Source organism: Lipotes vexillifer, unplaced genomic scaffold, assembly GCF_000442215.2.
Source record: "Lipotes vexillifer unplaced genomic scaffold, Lipotes_vexillifer_v1.1 scaffold717, whole genome shotgun sequence".
NCBI classification, from domain to species: Eukaryota; Metazoa; Chordata; class Mammalia; order Artiodactyla; family Lipotidae; genus Lipotes; species Lipotes vexillifer.
In genome coordinates, this window is record NW_006798707.1 from 1033672 (window position 1) to 1055056 (window position 21385).

The following is a 21385-nucleotide window of genomic DNA, read 5'->3' on the forward strand; positions in this document are numbered from 1 at the left end:
GCAGTACAACATGGATATAATGGGAGGTTTGGAAACAGGCCTGATACCCGTAGCAAATGCCTACTGTTTGTATATTGAAGGGTTGTGATCTCTGATACCTGTAAATTCCAAGTGGTAACCAGCTGGGCAAGAGTGAGTTTTAACGTAACATGTGCAGAGAGCGGAGAAGGAGGAGGAGAAACTGAGGTTTCTCTCTGGTGTAGGGCTGAGGCTTGCGCCCCCCGTTTCCTGCAGCTGTGTCTCTGTGGGGACTGTCACCTGATAGGGGTTCTAGCATATTTGAACAATTCCCTGGGTTATGTTTGCTACCCATCCACCTGCCCATCGTGCATTCCCTGATCTTGGAATAGAGCAGGACCCCAAACTGTTTTCTTTTTTCAGAAGAAATGGAGCTGAAGTTAGAGTTGGTGCGCACAGCCAGAAGCTGTCTCTTAATAAACGTGCCTCAACTCGAGGGCTCCTAACTGCTGTGTGTACCTCATTGCCAACTTCCTTTGATTCTTTTTTTTTTTTTTTTTTTTTTTTTTTTTGCTTGCAGATTTCAGTGTGCTGTTAGAAAACGTGTGTAAATATCACCCCGTTCAACTGTAGAAGAGGCTTTGGGTTTTTTACTTTTACTTCTACGTGCAAAAGGCGTAGATGGTTCAGTTCTAAAAATCATGGTGAAGAACCCACAAATTTGGAGTTTCTGGCTTGCAAACAGTGAGAAATAACGATTTTGCGCCTTGACTTTGCTCAATCATGGCCTATTGGCAGCCTCCTCAGAGCCACTCCCCGCCCCCATGCCCATCAGATTAGTTTACAGTAGCAAAGACGGCTGTCGCCCTAGTTTTAAACATAGAGATGAAGTTCAGGAAGACTACTGCCCCCATGCAGCCGTGCAGTTTCTTCTGTTTCGAATGCCAGTCTGGGGTTTGGTGGGATGCACCTGCCTGCGGGGCGATGGGAACTGTGGGGCCTGAGAGTTACATTCCTTCTGTGTGGTCCTCTCTGTGTTGCATAGCTCACCGAAATACCCGAGCAGGGCAGGAGCAGACAGCTGTGCTGGAGAGCTGCTCCTCCTGGGTTGAGTGTATTTTGGGAATCAGCGATATTACTGGGGTGGAGGGTTGTGAATTAAGAAGCAAGAAAATGTGTCAAGGCTAGATAGATCAGGAGGGTGTGAGTAAAATGTTCCCTTTACAGTTTACTGTGGGATAGGACATTTCCAGAGCATCACAGTGGTTTTTATATAGGTTAATTTGCCTTTAAAATCCATACCTGTATTTTATGAGATAATGATGGAATGCCTTTTAAACTGCTGCTGTTGGGAAACAGGACTAATACCTGTGTCTTATACGTTGCCTATCCAGTTGTTACTGAGTGTAATTGTTAAGATCAGGGAGAGGGACATGATTTGAACCAAATTAGACCTAAATGTATGTGATCTATGTTGTAGTTTTGTAGCACTATATTTCCTTGATTCTAAGACACACCAGCAATTTACCAGCAGCTTTTAGGTAAACTCATTTAACACTACCAGATCAAAATATATATGTTGAGTCTACGGTGCCTCCTAATTTCAGGAACATTAAAATAGCCAGGAAGCGGCAAGATTTGAAGGAAGGATTTGCATGTCTTAGAACTGAGAATGATATTTATAATATTCCTGGGTATGTGATGATCCTGAGAGTGCATGCATTGTGAGGACGGATTTCCTTAAGTCCTTTCCCTAAGCCAGCCTACTCTGTGGGGTTATGTATGTAAGATGATTGACCGCAGTTAGGCATGGCAGTTGGCTATTGAAGAGAGGAAAGTTCCTATGTGGGAATCCATCCCAAGGCCTTCATATGGTACCCTCCAGAAGCTGAGCCAACTAGCTGGCAGCAAACATCTTATGAGCTATACCTGAATTTAGCCAAGTAACATCTTTCAGAAGCTGAGCAGAAAATGTAATTTTTCTGAACGAAAATGCATCTGATTTGTTCACAGACATATTTTTAAAGATCCTAAGGCACATGTCCTCCCCGCCATAGGATGTTAGAAGTGGAGAGGACTTCAGATGGTTCAGTGTTCTCATTTCCAGATTTCAGTATGAGACACCAAGAGTTAGTGACTTGCCTTAGGTCACCCAACTAATGTAGAAAGTATGTGAAAACATTTTGTCAGCTGTGTACACCATGCAAATTAATGTTGGTAGTTATTAGTGGCTGAGTCAGGATTAGAACCCAGATTGCCAGTCTAGGGCTATTCTACAATACCATGTTACCTCATCCCTCATATTTAATATTCTAGAGGGTTTTAATAAAAAATAATTTAGTAGTCTGTAATTAGCCCTGTAAACAAGCCCTGTAGCTTGTTTTTTATCTGATTGCAAAGCCAGGTGAAATTGAGTGTCACACTGTCTAATTAAATATTTATTCTTGCCATCTCAAAAATATTTTTTCCCCACGCAGTGCATTTCAACTTCAAGGAAGTTTTTCCTTTCTTAAATTTACATCATCTAACGTAAAACAAACGCGAAGGTGGGCGTTTGAAGTCTTTGCAACTTATCTGTGAGGCTACTGCTGTATTCCAGGAAGCAAGGTGGAGAGGGCTGAAAGGGGACCGAGAGGAGGAGCAAACTGGATTATCTTCCAGCTCCCAGAATGTAACCTTCTGTGGTTCCTGGAAGCCATAGAGATTTCTAATCCCTGTCCTTGAGAAAGGGAGGTGGTCTGGCCTCTGGAAGCAGACAAACCTGCGTTCAAATCCCAGTCCCACCACTTCCTGACCATGTGGCCTTGGGTGTGTTATGGAACCTGAGTGCCAGTTTTCTCATCTGCAAGCCTTAAATGATACCCATCTGTTTTACAGGGTGGTTGGGAGGATTCAATGAAAGGAAGTGTGTCGAGTACCTGCTTAATAAGAGATAGCAACCATTAATTTATATTACTAAAGTATAAAATAAAAAATAATGCTTTCCAAATTTTATCATGACCTAAGTCCATCTTGGCCCCTCAATTCAGCAACCCCCATCTCCCAGCAGGCCTCTCAGTGTGTTTGACATGCACAGAGGGATTTATCCTGTGAAGACCTGGCACTTGCAGTGTTATTTCAACTGCCAAAATAGGAGTATATGAACTGCCCCTTTGTCTCCATGTATTCAGCTGACCTGGTTATCTGAAAGGCTGGCAGGCCGGGAGCAGTTGACTGGGAGAGCAGAGACTTCGTGCGTTTGTGTATGTCGTGGTGGCGGTTAGTCCTCCGCTGGGGAGGCCAGTCTGGGGAGTGATCTTAATTTGAAATGGAAAAGCTGCTGAGCTCTCCCTCGTGAGTCAAGCTCGCAATGGCCTTCATTCAGTTCCTCTACTATGAGAGGTGTAGCTTTAATTGGTGACTGCTCAGATCAGCTCTGCATCTGGGAGATCTGGAGGGCCCAGGAGAGGAGCTATCTGCCTTAGGAGGGAAACCTCCTTGCTAGTGAGGAGAGGTAAAGGGAGGTCATTTGGGGTGGCAACGGTTCCAGATGGAGTCAAGGCGGAGACTGCCACGTAATTAGGGAGCCCGGGCAAGCCATTCAGGTGGAACACAAATGAATTTAAATTCCTAAAAATTTCATTTGGAAAGAAAATACTCATAAATAGGCATCTTAAGACTGAAAATTTAAACACCATAGTTTTAACCTCTGGGAAGTGGAATTTGAGTGTGGAGGAGTGAAAAGGACACTCAAAGGAGAACTTCTTTTTTTCATATATAATTCTACCTGTGAATTGTTGGAAGAAGCATGTGTGCTTTTGTAATTTAATGAAGACCAGTAGAGTTGGTAGTGGTTGTTTTTCAGCAAGTACATTTCGGTGAGCAAGAAGCAGTTGGCTTTACTTGGAGCCGGCAGTGCTTGGGGCAGAGAGGGTTAGACTGCTTCCTTCAAACAGGCCAAGCCAGTTTGCAGCAAACCAGGCTCGGAGGTAAGGACAGGACCCTCCAAAGTGGCTGCTTCCTGGCAGCCCAGGATACTTCACTGACCTCCTACCTCACCACCTCTTCCTAGTCTCTTCACTCCCTTCTTGAGAATTGTCCCTTCCTTCTCTTGAACAGTTGAAGTAATCATTGTTATTCTAATAAGCTATTTTAATTTTCAACTATGGATGAAAATGGCATCTGACCAGATGACCTTTATGAAAAAATCTGTGCCCCTTACTTAGCATGAAGAGGGCTTGAAGTATAATGGCACCCAGCTGAAATGCTGACCTACTCTGTTATGGTAGCTGCGTTTTAGATCAGATCGGGCTGATAGAGCACAACTTTCCCACAGTGATTTATTAACTGCTTCCCCTAGGAATCACTGATAAACTGACAAAATTATTAAGTATGATTGAGCTTTAATTTTCTCCTAAGTTGGTCAGTTGTGTTTCCTAGCCAGGTGTCCTGTTTATTATAGAAAGATGACACACCTATCATTGGACGCGTGCTTTGACTTGCTTAACCAAGCGTTAGGATGGGTTATGATGAGTAATCCACATTCCATCACGCAGTCTTCCCTTTGGCCAAGAGTACAGATTTGGGCAACAGCTGGCCAAGATTGGTGAGGCTTCCTGTGGCCAAGGATGGTTTTTCCTCTGTGTAGAGTTGACTGGCTAATACTGGCCTAAGTCCAATATCTTGTTCTCACTAGCATCGTGCCCTACCAACTTTCCTAAATGGGTATAACGTAACATCAGTGTTTTGAGCTCTGGACACATCATTTGCCTGAAGTAAATAAAGATTTGGCCTATCTAAATGTTGTGACTCCATGTAAAATGATTTTTTTCCTGAAACTATCTCCTGTATTTAGGAGATACATACCAGTTGTGTGATATGTTTAAAATAACTGAGCAAGAAGCATGGCTTCAAATTTGCCCGAGGAGTTTTGACAGTATGTATCAAAAACGTTAAAAGGAGCATATGTTTAGATCAGAGATTGCTGTTCTAGGAATATTGCGAAAATCAGAGATGTATATAAAAATACCTATACAGTGATTTTCATTAATGCAACATTATTAATTCTAATCATTATTAATAATATCAACTAGTTAAAACAACCAAAAGGATCAATAATTAGGCATTGGTCAGTTCACCTAGATAAAATACTGCACGGGCATCAAAAATCTTGTAGAATATTTTTTGATGTCAGAAACTTTTGATATAATCAATGAAAAAAGGATGCAAAATTGTGTGTTGAGAATGGTACCAATTTTATTTTAAAATATATGAAAAGGTACTAGAAGGGCATATGCCAAAACCATAAGTGATTATCTTTAAGTAATGAGATTACTTTTTTTTCTGAGTGCTTTTCAGTGTGTTCCAAACCTTTCTGCATTAAGCAGCTATAACTTTCATTACAAAATTTTTAAACCAGTGAGGTGTAGTTTCCATATAGTAGAACAATCACTAAGAAGATCTCAAGGTATTTAATTTTTTATTATTTTGTTTCACTCTGGTCATGATTCAAGGTAAACACTTCTCAAAGGTGTTCCTTTACATAGCGCTTCATTCCTTCTTTGAGGGTGAGCGCGCCTGGAGCATTACTGTGTGGGTGTGTGACTTAAAACCGTAGTCCAGAAACTCTCAAGTCCAACTGTCCAAATGAAATAGTCTCTCTTGACTCAAATGAGATGTAAAAAAAAATTATGAAAAGAAAGTGTCTTACAATATAGTCTTCTTTGCCTCTTCACTTTTGCTGTTTAGATTTATCAGATTTCAGTAAAACCCCGTGTACCACAGGGCTCCATTTGGGTGGACTTTTTCTCCCCATGTCTTTGCAGATTCTCTGGTATCCTGGTTCCCCCATGTCTCAGGGGCCTTATTTGAGGCTCTCTCCCTTGTTTTGGCAGTTGTGCACCACCTATCTGAACTATCTGTTTTGAAAGACTCCACTCAGGCCTGCAGCAGCCTCCTTCCTCCCTTTGCCCTGGCCATATTCTGTTCCGCCATCAGCTCAGAGGCCCTTTTTCTTCCAGGTGTGGGTGGAGAAGGTTGGGTGGCCACCTGGCAGCAGAGGTCCTCTGCGGGGATGGGCGGGGCAGGTCCCTGGAGCTGCTGACTGTGATGGGAGGGGCTGGCCCGGCCGCTGCTGTCCTCTCATTCATTTTCCCATCCACGCACACACTGTGCATCATCTCAGTGGCCTATCCAGTGGGCTGATACCGGCCGTCTACCAGTGGTGGTGTCGGCCCACCTCTGAGCACCAGGACGTAGAGCTGAGGAACCATGTGGTTTATCACACAGCTCGGCCTGTGCTGCTATATAAATGTTCTCTAAGCAGGGTCTGCCTCTTCTTCCAAGTGATTCTGACTCCCCAGACACCTGTCCCAGACAGGGTGGAGGCCTACCCTGCCACCTGGGATTATTAGTGAACATGTCTTTGGGTGTGGCTCGCTGGGGACACTCCACCACCTGGAGAGAGCGACTGTGGGAGAAGCATTCATCTTCTCTTGAGGGTGTTGTCCTGGTCACCTGGTAATTTAAATGGTGTTTCCTGCCTGGTAAGAAATGAAATCTCAGCTGCTCTGAGTCAGCAGGATCATAGTTGAGCTGCTGTGTGCTGTGCCATGTGAAAGGGGCAGGCCTTGGACCACTGGATGAAATTAAATATCCCTTCCCATATGGGGAGTGTCTCACTGAAGGCTTATCTCCAGTGGTGTAACATGCACTGTGTTGCTAGACTTTTCTGCAGCACCAGACTCTTGGCAGACAGCCGTCAACCCCCACTCCCGTCCCTGCAGATTATTGCCACTTATCAGGGTCTCTGATTCAGTCTGTGATCTGTCCTGATTTTAGATGGGTAGAGTTCACAGCTGAAAGCTCCCAGTTTGGGCATCCTATTAACACCTTTAAGTGACAGGACCACTGCTAAGTACAGAGATGTGTTATGCTGGCCCTAAAATAGCAAGGTACAGTGTTTGGAGAGTTGATAACATTTGTATTCCCCAGATAGTATAGTTTCCAGGTTTATAGGTTATTCATATAAATTTGCGTATTGTCTTCATAAGGCCTTATTCTAAGTATACTCTTAATAAGATCTCTTCAAGTCCTTTCTGTTTTGTATTCTGAGTCATTATGGGGTATAAAAGAAATGAGATTCAACCCCTGTCCATGAGAAACTTCAGTCTGGTTTGGAAGATAAGGTGGATGTGTGGAATGATTAGCGTGCATGATGACACTGGGGGTTGATAATACATCTGTGCTGCTTTGTGGTATAAGCCATGGTTTCTGCCCTTAAGGAACTCAGCTAACATTCTGGCAAGAGAATTGGACACAAAATTATATAAATCGCTATCACACAAGGGGGTGGGAACGCCAGCAGTGATGGGAAAGGGTGCTTTGGTAACCCAGGCAGAAGAGTGACCCTGAGCGTGTAAGAGCTGGGGAAGCCTTCCTCTAGAGAGGGAAACATATCGGAGCTGGGTACGCAGGGTAGCACAGGATCCCACCCACCAGAGGACAGGTGAGTAGGAGAGTTCAGGCAAAAAAAATGAAAAGAACAACATATTGTGAGTCACTAGCACTACAGAGTCTAAATTCAAAAAGGGCTCTGAGAGGAAAATAATCATTGTGAACTGGAGTAATCAGAAAAGACTTCACAAAGGAAGCAGACCCTGAGCTTGTCCTGAAGGTGAGAAGGCTTTGAGTAGACAGGACACCAGAGAGGGCTTTCCACGAGGCAAGGTGCCACATCTTGGAAGGAGTGACTGGCCAAGGATCATAAGTAGGTCACCTTTACCAAATTGAGGCTGTGAGAGTTTGGACAACATTGGGGACATTAGTCAGAAATTAGGAAGTTGAAGAGACAGTTTGGAGGTAAGTTTTGGTTTAGGCATGGAGAACTAAATATGACAATTGGAGACATCCAAGTGGAGTGATCACAAAAGCCCAGAAGCTGAGGATGAGGTTGGATGGAGCTATGGGTGTGAGAGTCAACAACACAGGAGCAATGGCTTCCCTGAAAGGGGGTTTCTCCAGGGGTCTTGGGTACAGAGCACAAAGACCAGAGCCCCAAGTAGTAAGCTTTGAGAATTGTCCATAATTAGGAAAAAAGTGCAGCAATGTGGGGAAGTAGGAGGTTTCAGAGCAAGGGAAGAGAGCTTCAGTGCTGCTGGTTTAACTAGACTCAAGGATTCATCCAGAAGAAAATCATGGCAAGGTTGTCACTCCAGTAAAACGCTGGAGATGGAAGCCGGATTGGGTAGCGTTAAGCAGGGAACTGGGTACAGAGAAAGTAGAGGCAATAGATAGTCACCAGAGAACGGCAACAGGGAAGGGGGGAAAAATAGTAACCAGAAGAAGCAGCAGGATCAAACTTTTTTTGTTACAATTCTGTTCTTTATAATCAAACATATATAAAATTTTAGTAAGCATGGATTTTTTGTTTATGTAGTTTTTGTGTATTAAAGTGTGCTTCATCCACAGATTTCTCTATATCAGCATAATCCATAGGTTTGTCACTGCAAATGTCCCATTCCCTCTGTGGTATTCCACTATAGTGATACCAAAATGTGCTTAACCATCAATCTATTATTGGGCAGTTAGGGTATTTCCAATATTTTGCAAGTGTAAGTATCTCTGCTCTGAACATCACTGTACAAATTACTTTTTTTTCCTTTTTGGGTTATTTCTTCAGGGGTATATCCTATAAAGCAGAGTTACTGAGGCAAATGGTACAAACCATGTTAGTTTTTTTTTTAATTGAGATATAATTGACATATAACATTATATTGGTTTCAGGTGTGCAAATAATGATTCAATATTTGTATATACTGCAAAAAGATCACCATGATAAGTCTAGTTAATGTACGTCACCACACATAGTTACAATTATTTTTGTTACGATCTTTTAAGATCTGCTCTCTTAGCAACTTTCAAATACATAATACAGTATCATTAACTATAGTCACCATGCTGTACATTATATCCCCCAGGACTTATTTATTTTATAACCGGAAGTTTGTGCCTTTTGACCACGTTCACCCAGTTCCCTCACCCCCACCCCGACCTCTGGCAGTCACCGAACTGTTCTCTGTGTCTATGAGTTCAGTGTTTTTAGATTTCACATATAAGCGAGATAATACAGTATTTGTCTTTCTCTGTCCAATATACTTCTTTTAGCATAATGCCCTCAAGGTCAATCCATGTTGTAAATGGCAGGATTCCATTCTTTTCTTTGGCTGAATAATATTCCGTTCTGTATATATACTGCAGTTTCTTTATCCGTTCATCCACTGATGGACACTTAGATTGTTTCCATATTGTTGTTGTTTTAATAGCCTTATTACACATTGTTCTCCATGGTGATCCAACCAACTTACAATCAGAGTTAAGAGCTTAGTGTTGACTTGGAATGATTTCTGAAAATAAGGAGACATGAGCATGTTTGATGGTGGAAAGGAAAAGGAGTTATTTGAGGAAAATAATCCACATACAAGAGAGAAAGCGAGCAAATAGGAATGATCTTGAGAACACCAGGGAAGGGATAACTTTGCAGGAGAGGGAAGGACTCCCTTCTTCTGAGACTGATAGGAGGACAGTGTATAGCTCTTTCTACCCCTGACGTGCAGGGTGAAGTCCAGGGGAGATGACTGGAGTTCCTACTAATAAAAGACCTTTTCCTTAGTGAGACAGAGCCAAGGCTGCTTGCTGAGGTGGGGGGCGAGGTCCTGAAGGTCTGAATTAACCACTGTGAGAAATGAGCCTGGGCGTTTGAGAGGTGAATGAAAGTCTTGTTGTGCAAGGGTGAGGGCTGAGTTGGGCCCATGAATTCCTAAGGGCTAAGGAGGGCTCTGAAGTCCTCTAGCCTGGAGAAGCAGCAGTAAGTGGGGCAGCACGAGGATGGGGGTGGCTTAGCATGCTCGGGGCAAGGTTTCTGGGGAGGCAGAGTTTGAGATGGCAGTGAAGCAGCTGGCCCTAAGGTCAGAGGTGGAAGGAAGCGCTGCAAATCTAAGACAGGCACTGGTTGTCAGCAGAATGAGGGGGAAAGTAATTCCAGGCTCCAGTGAGAACAGAAAGGGGGATTGGAAGGTGAGCGATGAGCCGTGAGGAGGTTTTTGACAGAGGAAGATTTTAATTTTAAGAGGCTGGTTTTACTTTTAATTATTCACCTTTGTAGAACGTTTGGGGGTGTGTTTGTTGTTGTTTTGTTGTTGTTGTTGTTTCTTCCCTTAACATATGGGCACGTATTACCAGCAACATTTTTGTAGCTAAAATCTCTGGTGCAGAGCTGTGCTTCCAGGGTGTGGCAGGATTACCTCTGAGGTTGATGGAGGAGAAATGAAGATGGAGGAGCTTCACAGAGTCCGGCTTGATAAGGGGCTTGCACCGTGAGGTGTCTTTGCTTTCAGCCATTGCTCCTGTGGTCACAGCTTGTCGCTATGGAGTGGCACCCAACCACCAGCCCTTATCCACCCACATGGTTTTAGTGTTCAAAACCTGAGCAGGCTGACCTTCCCTAGGTTCGGCAGTCATATTTTCGATGCACTGTTGTGTTGGCCTGGCTGTTTCCGACTCTGCCCGGGAGCCCTACCGAGCCATTCCTCTCTGGCCTCTGTCCGTGAAGGTTCTTCCTCCAGGCAGATACAGCCCCTTGCCAGGGACGCAGTTTTGTGAGTGGACTGTGGGTTCCGTTTCAGCCTCACTCACCCCCTCCCTGGGTGCTTTGTGCAGTGTACAAACTGTACAACTGTATATAGCAGCTCTGTTTCTCTCTTGCCTGTTTTGAAACTTGGCCTAAGGCCCTTGCCTCCTGTGACCGGTCTCCTTCTCATGTCCTCCTAGATCATCCACTTTGACCCTGACTCTGACTGACACCCTTGGTTGTGGCCTCTATTCCACTTGCAATATTCACATTACCATGATACCACACAACTAAAGCCCTTTACACAGCTGACCATGCATAGCAGTCACAGGGGCCAAGCAGGGAAATGAGCAAGGTGAAAACACATGGAAAGGGAGTGCCAACATCAACACAGGGACATGGAAAAGCCAGAGCCAGCGCTCTGCGTCCTTTCCAGGGCCTTCAGCTGAGTCTGGACATTTTGTAAATGGTGTTTCATTAAAGCCAGGACTAAGCAGGAGTACGGCTCCCAGCCAGTCCCTACCAGGAAGGAACAAACAGCTCCCCAGTGCAGGCCTCAAGCCAGGTGGGGTAGGCGCTAAGGTGCATTGTTTTGCATGGAGAATTAAACGGGCCCTTTGTAAACATAGCCCCCTGCCGTTGCTCTTTTCTCTTGCCTCCTAGTCAGCCTAGGTCTGAAGAATTAGCCCTTGGCCCATCAGTAGCAAAATGAAGAGGAAGCCTACAACTAATCCGCTGCAGTGCACGCTTAAGAACCTTGAACTCGGAGTTAGGAGACTTGGGCTTAGAGTTACACGGCCTTGAACAAGGCACATCTCTTCCTTGATCCCCACTCTCCTTTTCTCTTAAATGAGGGGTCTTTGCATATGCTGTTCCCTCTGTCTGGAGCATTCTTTCCTGGCCTTTTTGGGCCGAGTCTCCGTAACCTCACTGTGTCTTGGCCTAAATGTCATTCCCTAGGGGAAGGTGTTCTGTAACCTCCATCCTCACTCCACTCGAGGTTGGGGACCCCATGACAGGGTTTTTCAAATCGTAGATTACAACCACTAATTGGTTGTGAGACCAATTTATTGGGTTGTAACCAGCATTTTCTAAATGAAAAGGGCAGGGAATTCCCTGGTGGTCCAGTAGTTAGGACTCCGTGCGTCCACTGCAGGGGGCACAGGTTCAATCCCTGGTCGGGGATCCCACAAGCCACGCGGTACAGCCAAAAAAAAAAAAAACAAATGAAAAGACCAGAAAATATCAGAGGGCATCACTCATAGTAAGAGTAAGAATTGTTTAATGGAACTTTTGTTTTATTATCTACGTCTGGGTGTGTGTGTTTGTGTATGTATTGGATTGAATATAAAATGTATCTTTCACTAAGAGGCAGAAAGCCATTGCTTTCCAAACACCCTAGTTGTATATGTTTACTCTACAGCACTTAATGTGATTATAATTACGTAGTTATTTGTATGATTTTATTACTACTTACCTATTTCACTAGGTAACAGGCTTCATGAATCAAGGATCAAGACTGACTGACTCATCCATATGAGACCTAGAAATTGTTGAGGCTCAACAAATAATTGCTGAGCGAGTGGATTTCTGAGGGGTACTTTGTTGCTGTCAGTCCTTAGTTCTGTGAGGCAGTTCCTAGGAGTGACTAGATAGTGGCTGCAATAATAAACCGAAAGCCCTCACATTCGTCCCTACTGGACAAAAGTAACAGAAGAAGCGGCTCTTGGACCTCTCGGTCTCCACGTTAGCAAGGAGTGGCACCGGAAACCGGGAAGAGGCCAAACCAGCTCCCCTGAGCGGGAGAAGGGAAGAAGAGGACAGATACCACCACCCTATTCAGCAAGGCCTCACTTGGGCAGAGGAACCTTTCCAGTAACAGAGAGACAGGACGTTTAGAGACCAAACCCTCCACGTAATCTGTGCTCACATAAAGACAAAGGCGACTTGCCTGGTGTAAGCTCTCCCAAGGGCCCATTTCCCCCTCTCCTGGGTATGGGCGACCAGCCCTTGACCCAGGAGTCCCCTGGGTCCCCAGGATAGACTCCAGAACTCCTCTTCCTCCTGTAGCACCCTCACCCCGCCCCCCAACTTCCAGAGAACTGATCTGCTTCTTGAGGCATCTTTCCGAACCTAGCCAGCCTAGGTTCAGTGCCCTGCGCCTTCCCAGACGTGACAAGCCTCTGACTGTAGCCCAGAGGACTTCCCATGGCCTGGAAGGCTCCATTAGCAAGACCCAGCCAGGCACTGCTTTGGCCCAGAGCTGTTCTGGGATGTGCTGAAGATCGTAACTCGAGAGGACTTTGTTTCCGAGGCCTCTTGAAGCCCTGTCAGGAGTACTTAAGGAGGTCCAATTTGCTGCTTCATCTTCAGAGCTCATCATCTGAACTCAGATAGTTCTGGCAGCATCTGTCAGATGCAGTTCTGTGGAAATTATGTTACTTCCTGCCTGGAGCAGATGACCTCTTTGGGAAGGATGAGGGAATAATAACTAGTTGTTTTAGAGCTCCTAGAACTGTTTGGTTTTCTGGCATTGACAGCCCCTTCTAAAAGTCTCTCCCGAGAGGCTGCCAATTGGCTTCCTTAGGTAGCTTTCTCAGGCACCTGAGCCGCCCTTGGTGGTTGACCGAGAAGCCTTTACTACAGGTTGTCCCTAAACAGCAGCCGCCTCTCACCTCTGGTCCTTTTCCCCCTGTTGGAGATTTAGGGTTTGGAAAAGGATTCTTCAGAGAGCTGCCAAGTCCTGTCATTCCTCTGAACAACACTCTTGAGAATTTTTGTATCACTTGTCTCATTCTCACCCTAATAATCCGTGCGTCCTAATCTGTATCCATACATTAGCTTTCCTATGAATTAAAAAAAAAATTATTCTCAAAAATCACTGTTACCTAGCCCATATTTCAGAAAAATTTCTTAGAGCAATGTGCCTTTAACTAATGCCTTTAGTGTATAGTAGTCATCAAAAAAACCTTTTTTGGATAACAAATGTAAGTCAAAATTGCCTTTACAATATTTTAAAATTAAAACATTACAGAAATGCATAATGTAGAAAGTAGAAGTCTTCCATAACCTTGTCCCCCAAGGAGAAATCAGTGCCACAATTTTGTTGAATATTCCAGCTTTTTTTCTACATACATACTCTAACATATTTATTATTTCTTTCTAAAAACATGAGATCCTACTATTTTTCATTTATAGAAAAAATGGAAAAGATAGAAAAAAGTAAACAAGGAAATTAAAGCCATTGTAATTCCACCACTCAAACAATAGTGGCATCAAGGGGTGGCCATGGTGGGCTTTAGTACTGCCCCCTTGCAGAGCCGCCCAGGTGAACCTATAGTCCAAATACAAATGTGTGTGGTTCTGCAAACACAGTTTCAAGACTCTCTTCTGTCTCCCTCTTCGCACCAGATTACCAGCCCCAAGCCCCTCCATTCACAAAACCTGTTGCCACCACTGTTGTTTACTACAGTGAATGCATTGCTACATTTTCTCCCAGGTTTTAATTACGTTAAGATCCTGTCCACTTACAATGTCTCCAGTAGTCATGTTCAAGAACCAGTGCAAGATACACGTGGAAAGCACTTTCCATTGTCCCAGGTAACATCTTATTTGGTTTTGTCCCCAGTAGCACTATTTCCAAGACACTGAAATAACGTCAGGGAACTTTGTTTTGAATTCATCCCTGGGAGATGCTTTCACTGTGCTAGTGAAGAAGCTGAAACATAGGGCCAGTGACTTGTTTAAGCAGAATAAAACTCTGCCCCAGCTAGACTTACCTGCACATGTCTAAATGTGTCAGGATTACTAGCTGAAATGCCTAAATTCACTGAAACACTGAAGGAGTAGAAGGGACATTCCCAGGTTCTGAATTCTTCCTTCCCCAGCCTAGTTATCAGCTGCTTAGTACCATTTAGATAGATGTGCTTCAGCCCTGAGGGAGGTTAGGATACGTGCTGTTGAAACTCTTTTCTTCCCTTTGGGGAAGGATGTTGGCTCTTCCTCAGAGTCAGTCCGAATCGCACCTGGGCCATCCTCCCAGCTCGTGAGATGTTTCACGGTATTCTAGTTCTAGGTTCTCCTCTGTACATCTCATTTCTCCATGTTCTGACAGTGTGGATCTGAGTAGGTGAAGCCATCCTCATAGAAGTAACATGGCAGAGGTAGGCTCCACCACCTCAGGTCTGGCCTAGGCCAGTGCCAAGGTCACAGAACAACCAGCATAACCCAGAGCCATCTCCACAGAGTAGGAGAACAAAGAGGGACTCTTCAGCTTAGAGAATCCAAGTGAGAGGAGATATGATCAGTCTGTGTATTAGTTTCCTATTACTGCTATAACAGATTACCATGAACGTAGTTGCTTAGAACAATGTAAATCTATTATCTTACAGTTCTGGGGGTCTGAAATAGGTATAGTGGGCCAAACGTGGTCTCCCCGAGTCCTAATCCTCAAAACCTGTGAATATTACCTTATACGACGAAAGGTGTGATTACGAATCTTGAAAAGGGATTATCTGGGTGGGCCCTAGATTCAGTCATAGGTATCCTTATAAGTGAGAGATGAAGGGAGTTTTGAGAGAGAAGAGGAGGCAGTGTGACCACAGAGGCAGAGATTGGAGTGATGTGGTCACAAGCCAAGGAATGCCTGGAGCCACCAGAAACTAGAAAAGGGAAAGAACGGATTCCCCCTAGAGCCTGCAAAGGGAGTGCAGCCCAGCTGACACCTTGATTTTGGACTTCTGACCTCCAGAACAGTGAGAGCATAAATTTCTGTTCGTTTAAGCTATCCAGTGTGTGGCAATTTGCTACAGCAGCCCTAGGAACTAATGCAGTGGGTTAAAAATCAAGGTGTTGGCAAGGCTGTGTTCCTTCTGGAGGCTCTAGGAGAAGATCCTTTCCTCGCCTTTTCCAGCTTCTAGAGGCCGCCTGCATTCCTTGGCTTGTGGCCCTGCATCACTCCAACCTTGGCTGCCATCATCACATCTTCTCTCTTACCCCTCCCTTCCCCCTTATAAGGACCCCTGTGATTATGTTAGGGCCACCTGGATAATCCAGACTAATCTTCCCATCACAAAATCCTTAACTTAATTACATGTGCAAAGCCTCTTTTGCCACTTAAGGTACCATATTCACAGGTTCCAGGGATTAGGACAATGACATTTTGTGGGGGCCTACTGCAGTCTGCAGATCCTAAAGGGTGTAGGTAAGAATGAAGGATCTGTTTACCACATCCCTGAGTGTTCAAATTAGATGCTACTCCCTGAAGTGAGAAAGGCAGTATCGAAGGAAACACGTCTTTTGCAGAGGTAGTAAACATGGAATGCATTACACTCACAGGTTCTTCTAGGCAGAAAATGGTAATAAATAAATAAATAAATAAATTTTTTGAAGAGATGGGGTATGAATGTGAGCTAGGCAAGGTGAAGTTCTCCCTTTAAGCTTTCGAGGTGATGACATGTGGCGGGGGTGTCTCCTACAGCCTTCACCTTTGGTGCTTATCAAGCAGCCTAGCTGAATGGGTCTGTAAGGGCATTTCATGCAGCCATCAGTCATAGAACTGTTGCCCTGTGGAGACACAGCCTCTTGGAGATGAGCCAAAGGATGAGTCGCAAGAAGTATACATGGTACTGGGGTTAGAGGTAACGGGGCAAGTTCATTGTAATGGCTTGGGGAGTTCAGCGCACAGGGCATGTGGGAGATGTTATGGCTCCATCGTAAAAGATGGAGGTGGTTCACGGGGGTGTTGGTCAGACAGGAGAGTGGGAAGCTGAAGATCCACCGTTTGAAACATATTTCCATCTAGAGGGGTCAGTACTCAAGAGAGAGCAACCCAGTAACAGTTGCTCTTGAAGGCAGGTGGAATTACCCGAGGCAGTCTGAACGCACATCAAGACCATCAAAAGCAGAGTTCCCATTCTGCTCCTACCTGTCTCTCTGACTCTGGGAAATAATGATTTCTTCCTCAGAAGTGAATAAAACTTCCTACTTGGAGAGGATGATAAGTCATTAATTATTAATGTTTATTTTCATATTTACAGATGAAAGGCATGCTGACTTCCAAGAAGCAGAGTTAGGACAGGAGGAAGAGAATTAATTCTCAACATTAAAATTATCTACTAGAAAACACTCAAGGCCTATTTTGAAAAGGTTGTTCATGATTGACTATAAAGCTGGAGAATCTTAAAAGGAGATTTGACAACCAATAAAGGGATCAGAGAATAGTCCATTAGGGCAGAAATGTTTGTGTTCCTAACCACTCAAACTCATTTCTAGGACGAGGCATTAGACAAAGGTGTCCTACATGCTTGTGAAACATGATGAGAAGTTAGGGTGAGTGCTTTGGACCCTCGCCAGATAATTAATGGCTCAATTCTGCTTCAGCTCCTCTCTTCATAACACAAAGGTCTGAGACTCCAATTAATGAACTTCACTTTAAAAAGAAGCAGCTTATTGGATACATGCTCTAGTTTAGAGCATGAAGTTCAAGGTAGGGGACAAAAAAAGAACCCATCATCCTAGGGCCACCTCTCTATAGACCACACTACTCTCCTCTCCTAGGCGGACGGACCGGCTGGAGGCCAGGTTCTAACTGCCGGTGCCATTGTTACATGGTGTGTCTCTTGGCTCACTGGTCTGAGCAGCACGTCAGGAAACACCCAGTAAGCTCCGGAGGCCCTGGGCAGCCCCTACTTGGTTGTTACCAGGGGAGAAATGGCTTGTCTCTGCTGTGAGCTGGATACTGTGCAGGATGCTTTCCACATACTGCCTCAGTTAATGAGAAAAGTGATCCAAAGTCTGTAATTCAGGGGAAGGGACAATAATATCATGAACAGGATGAAAGGCAGATTTGAATTCTGTTCTCAGCTTCCGTGTTCACTCACCGTGGTAGGAAGTTGAGTTCCCCAGTGCCTCTATTTATCCTTCTATAAGATGAGGTTATTACCTGTTCCCATTGCCCAACCATGATGTCAACATTGGGAATACTTTGAACTTCTCAGATGAAAGATGATATAAAACTACAAAGTGAAAAGTTGGTGTAGGAGAGGATGCTAGAAGACTGAGAATGAAACGGCCAAGTGAGAGTAAAATGTAAGGGTGCCAGGATTTTCTCCTGTGCCACCATGGGGGCTTTCTGGGCCTTCATTTGCCTTGTCTTATGGAGGATGGTGTGAATCCACACTATCATAGAAGGGGAGACAGACTAGTGTATTGGTAAGAGCAAAGACGTGGGTTCACCAACCTGCTGAGTCTCAAGGTAGGAGACAGCACAGCTAGTTTTAAGAAACTCCCAAGGTGATTCTGATGCACAGCAAAGTTTGAGGAACACTGTGTTCCAGATTGCTGATGGTCCCTCAAAGACGCTGTGTGTTTCCACACCTCGCATGCGCGCTCGGGCTGTCCCCACTCCCTTCCTTCATCACAAGCATCGGCTTTTCTTACTATGATGAGCTCCAGTTCTTCTTTCAAGGCCAGATCACGTATCACCTTTTGCCCAAAACTTTCCCTAACTTTTCAGAGAAATTAATTATTCTTGGGTACAAAAGACTATGCAACCATCAGAGAATGAGGTGAATCTCTGTACACTGCATGGAAAAGTAACCATGATATTTTTAAAGGGAAAAAAGGTCATAGAATGTTTATATTTTCTTTAAACAATGGAACAAATATGTGTATACATAGTTTGAGTATGTATATTAAAAGATCTGAAGAATACACGTACCTGATACCAGGAAATTTTTTAATTTTATACACATCTATAGTATTTGAATTTCAATACCACTTTTTTACTTTTTCAAATTCAATAACAATTAAAGTGATTACCAAGAGAGTAATTGCTCAAATAATTACCAGGGAAGAATGGATTGATTTTATAGCCCTTGTATGTGTCATCATTCTGTGTGTCTCTCCCCGTGGTTCAGCTGTGAGCTCCTTGATGGCAGGGGCCTCATCCTGTTCATCTGCCTGTCACCGGTGCTCCACACTGTCCCTGACACATGGTGGATACACAGTGTGTACTTACTGAATTTAGAAGATCTAAAACAGAGTCCGGGGAGGCTTGGTTGATCAGCCCCAGGACGATACATATGAAAATTGATTTCCTGTCCTTCACCACCACCGACAACCCACACACATCCTTCCTTTATGCCAACTTCCTATGAAAAACTGGATGTGTATAATTGTTTAACCTTATGATTTGGGGAAATCAGAAACTGTTATTCCTTCTGTAATTAAGGGAGAAGAATAAATGAGATATGTTCATATTTATTATATTTACATCTAAAAACTACAGCAATGCTTTTTGTCCGTAAAAGGTTTTCAAGTCATATTTTGTGGGAAGCAGGACACTCATTCTCACTGAGTAATGTTCTCAGATTTTTTTTTAATACTAACCTATTCTAGAAGTTGTGGATGGATTGTTTGAGGGGAAGAGAAAACAGATCTCTCAACAAACATTAAGCACCCACTTTGCACCATGCTTTAGAATTAAAAATACTAATGTAAGTCACTGCCCTTGCCCTGAATTCATGTTGTAGTTTTAATACACTCTGCTATAATCACTTGGTGCGTATGGGTGTGACTCCCTGCCCAGTGAAATGGCAGGTTGAGGACCAGCTGCCGAGCCCTCTGCCCCCTTCTCAGCCTTACCAACACTGATGCTTGCTAGATTTAGGAAATACGGCAGGTCTTGTCCTTTGTCCTACTAGTGTAGGCCCAGCTTGGTCCTGGCCACTGGTTGGGTCTGAAAGTTCATGCTCAGCAGGGAAGCCAGAGCCATAATGGACACCTTAAGAGCCACGTTCTCCTGAGTAGAGGGTGGGCTTTTGCCACAAGACAGAAGCTTATTGAGAATATTGACTTTAAGGAATGCTTCCAGGATACCTCAGGATTTGGCTAGAGCCCTAATCTTTGTAGGTGGGAGCTGTCCAACATTTCAGCATACTTTTGCATCGGCCCGCTTTGAAAGAGGTGTATTGACGATCTATCTGGCTGTTTTGACTGTTTTGTTTTGTGCCATATTCTAAGGGAAATGACACAGTTCAGGATCTAGCCTCTTTAGATCTGATACTTTAATGATCAGCTCTACTTAAGGTCCCTAAGCCCTGAGAAAACCGACTTATATTTATTTGCTCAGGCACATTTGTACCAGAAAGTATACATTTAATACAACAAGGGATATACGTCTTCCCTGTACGGTGCCTTGAAAATCAGAAAAGCAATCAGAGCTTGCTCTGTGAGCATAAAATCAGAGCAGATAGAGTTGCAAGATGTTAATAAATGATATATCATCACACTCTGGTCAAGCTTAATTAATTCTCCCCTCTCCACTAGAAGAGGCACTGTCCTAGTGACTAGAATGCCAATGTCAACTAAACAGAGTGCCACTCCTTGGATAATGTTAAACTTGCACTAACATAGTTTTACTTTACTTTAACATAGCCCACTTTTTTTTTTCTAGATCTCACCATAACCACCCTTCTGTTTATTATTACCTTTACAACCAGATTCTACATAATGACATGTGACAGTTTTTCTAAGTTTGTAGCTTATTTTGCATTGATAAAGGTGCTGCCTTGTGACCTCTAGGGAGAAGGATTTGTCTTGTTTACAGTATCTCCAAGTCACACTATTCCTCATGATGGGTAATCCTGTCTATACCATGTAGATACTTGTTAGCAGGGACCAGTAGACATTTTCTGTAAGGGCCAGTACTTTACACTTCGCCACCTGCACTGTCTCAGTCAAGACTATTCAGTTGTGCTGTTGTAATATGAAAGCAGCCACAGACAATACGTAAATGAGTGAGTGAGTGTGGTTGTCTTCCGATAAAACTTTGTTCACAGAAAAAGGGAGCTCTGTGCATAAAACTGATAACGAATGAAAACCTGCTGTATAAAAAAATGATCTGGGGTTGCTTTAATGGCGGTCTGCAAAGTAGTGGGTATGAAGCCCAGAAAATGGAGCTGATGATACCCTTAGCCCAGTCATACTCCCCATGTTGTGAGGAGTAAGTGAGGTAAATAAAATGCACAGCAGGGTCAGGGCCATGACGGGCTCAGTCAGTGGGGTCCTCTTCCCCAGCCTCTGCCACTGTCGCCTTTTGTCAGCCCCATCACAGTGGCAACTCACACGGAGCTCTCATCAGTTCAAACCCCTTACGTGTTTGCAGATCCTTAGGTCCCCTGCCACATTGCTTCCTTCCATTTGGTTTTCAAGATCCAAATGTAGAACCTCATGTGTATTTCTTTTGAATGGTTTAGCCCCTTGCCATAGGCCGTCACAGCAATCTGGTACCCTGATTCTATCAGCCAGTGGTTGCGGAAGTGGTGGAACATGAGCCTCATCTTAAAAGGAAGAAGGCATCCAGGTATGAGTCAGGGCTGGCAGGGCTCCAGTATTAGGAAGAGTGGCGGCAGGAGAGCACCAGTCTGAGGCCGAGGGTCTAAGGAATGGAGAAGCCAAAGAAAAGAACAGGAGGGAAGGAGTGGAGTGAAATTGTGAGCACCAGCGCAAGAAGTTTAGTCTCTATCCTATAGACTCTGTGTAGGTGTAAAGGGCCACTGGAGGTTTGGTGTGGGGGGGAGGCAAGGATTCAAAGCGGCGTTTTTAGAAACTTTGTCCTTTCTAAAGGAGTAAGAAAGTTTAATGGAGACTAGAGTCAGGAATACCGTCAAGTCACAAAGTGCCAATTTGGACAAGGAGCATGTCAGTGATAATGGAAGGGATGAGATGGATGAGAAAAGTCAATGACTTGACAACTTGGCCATAATGGGAGAGGTAGGATTAGATCCAAATACACTTTTTTTTTTTTTTTTTTTTTTT

At 44.1% G+C, this 21385-nt stretch overlaps 1 protein-coding gene across 2 annotated transcripts in view; it reads left to right on the plus strand.

Annotated features, from left to right (window-relative positions):
* The window catches only part of MAPRE3 (microtubule associated protein RP/EB family member 3), a 45468-nt gene that overhangs the window by 1039 nt on the left and 23044 nt on the right, over positions 1–21385 (plus strand). The gene's annotated exons all lie outside the window — the stretch shown is intronic.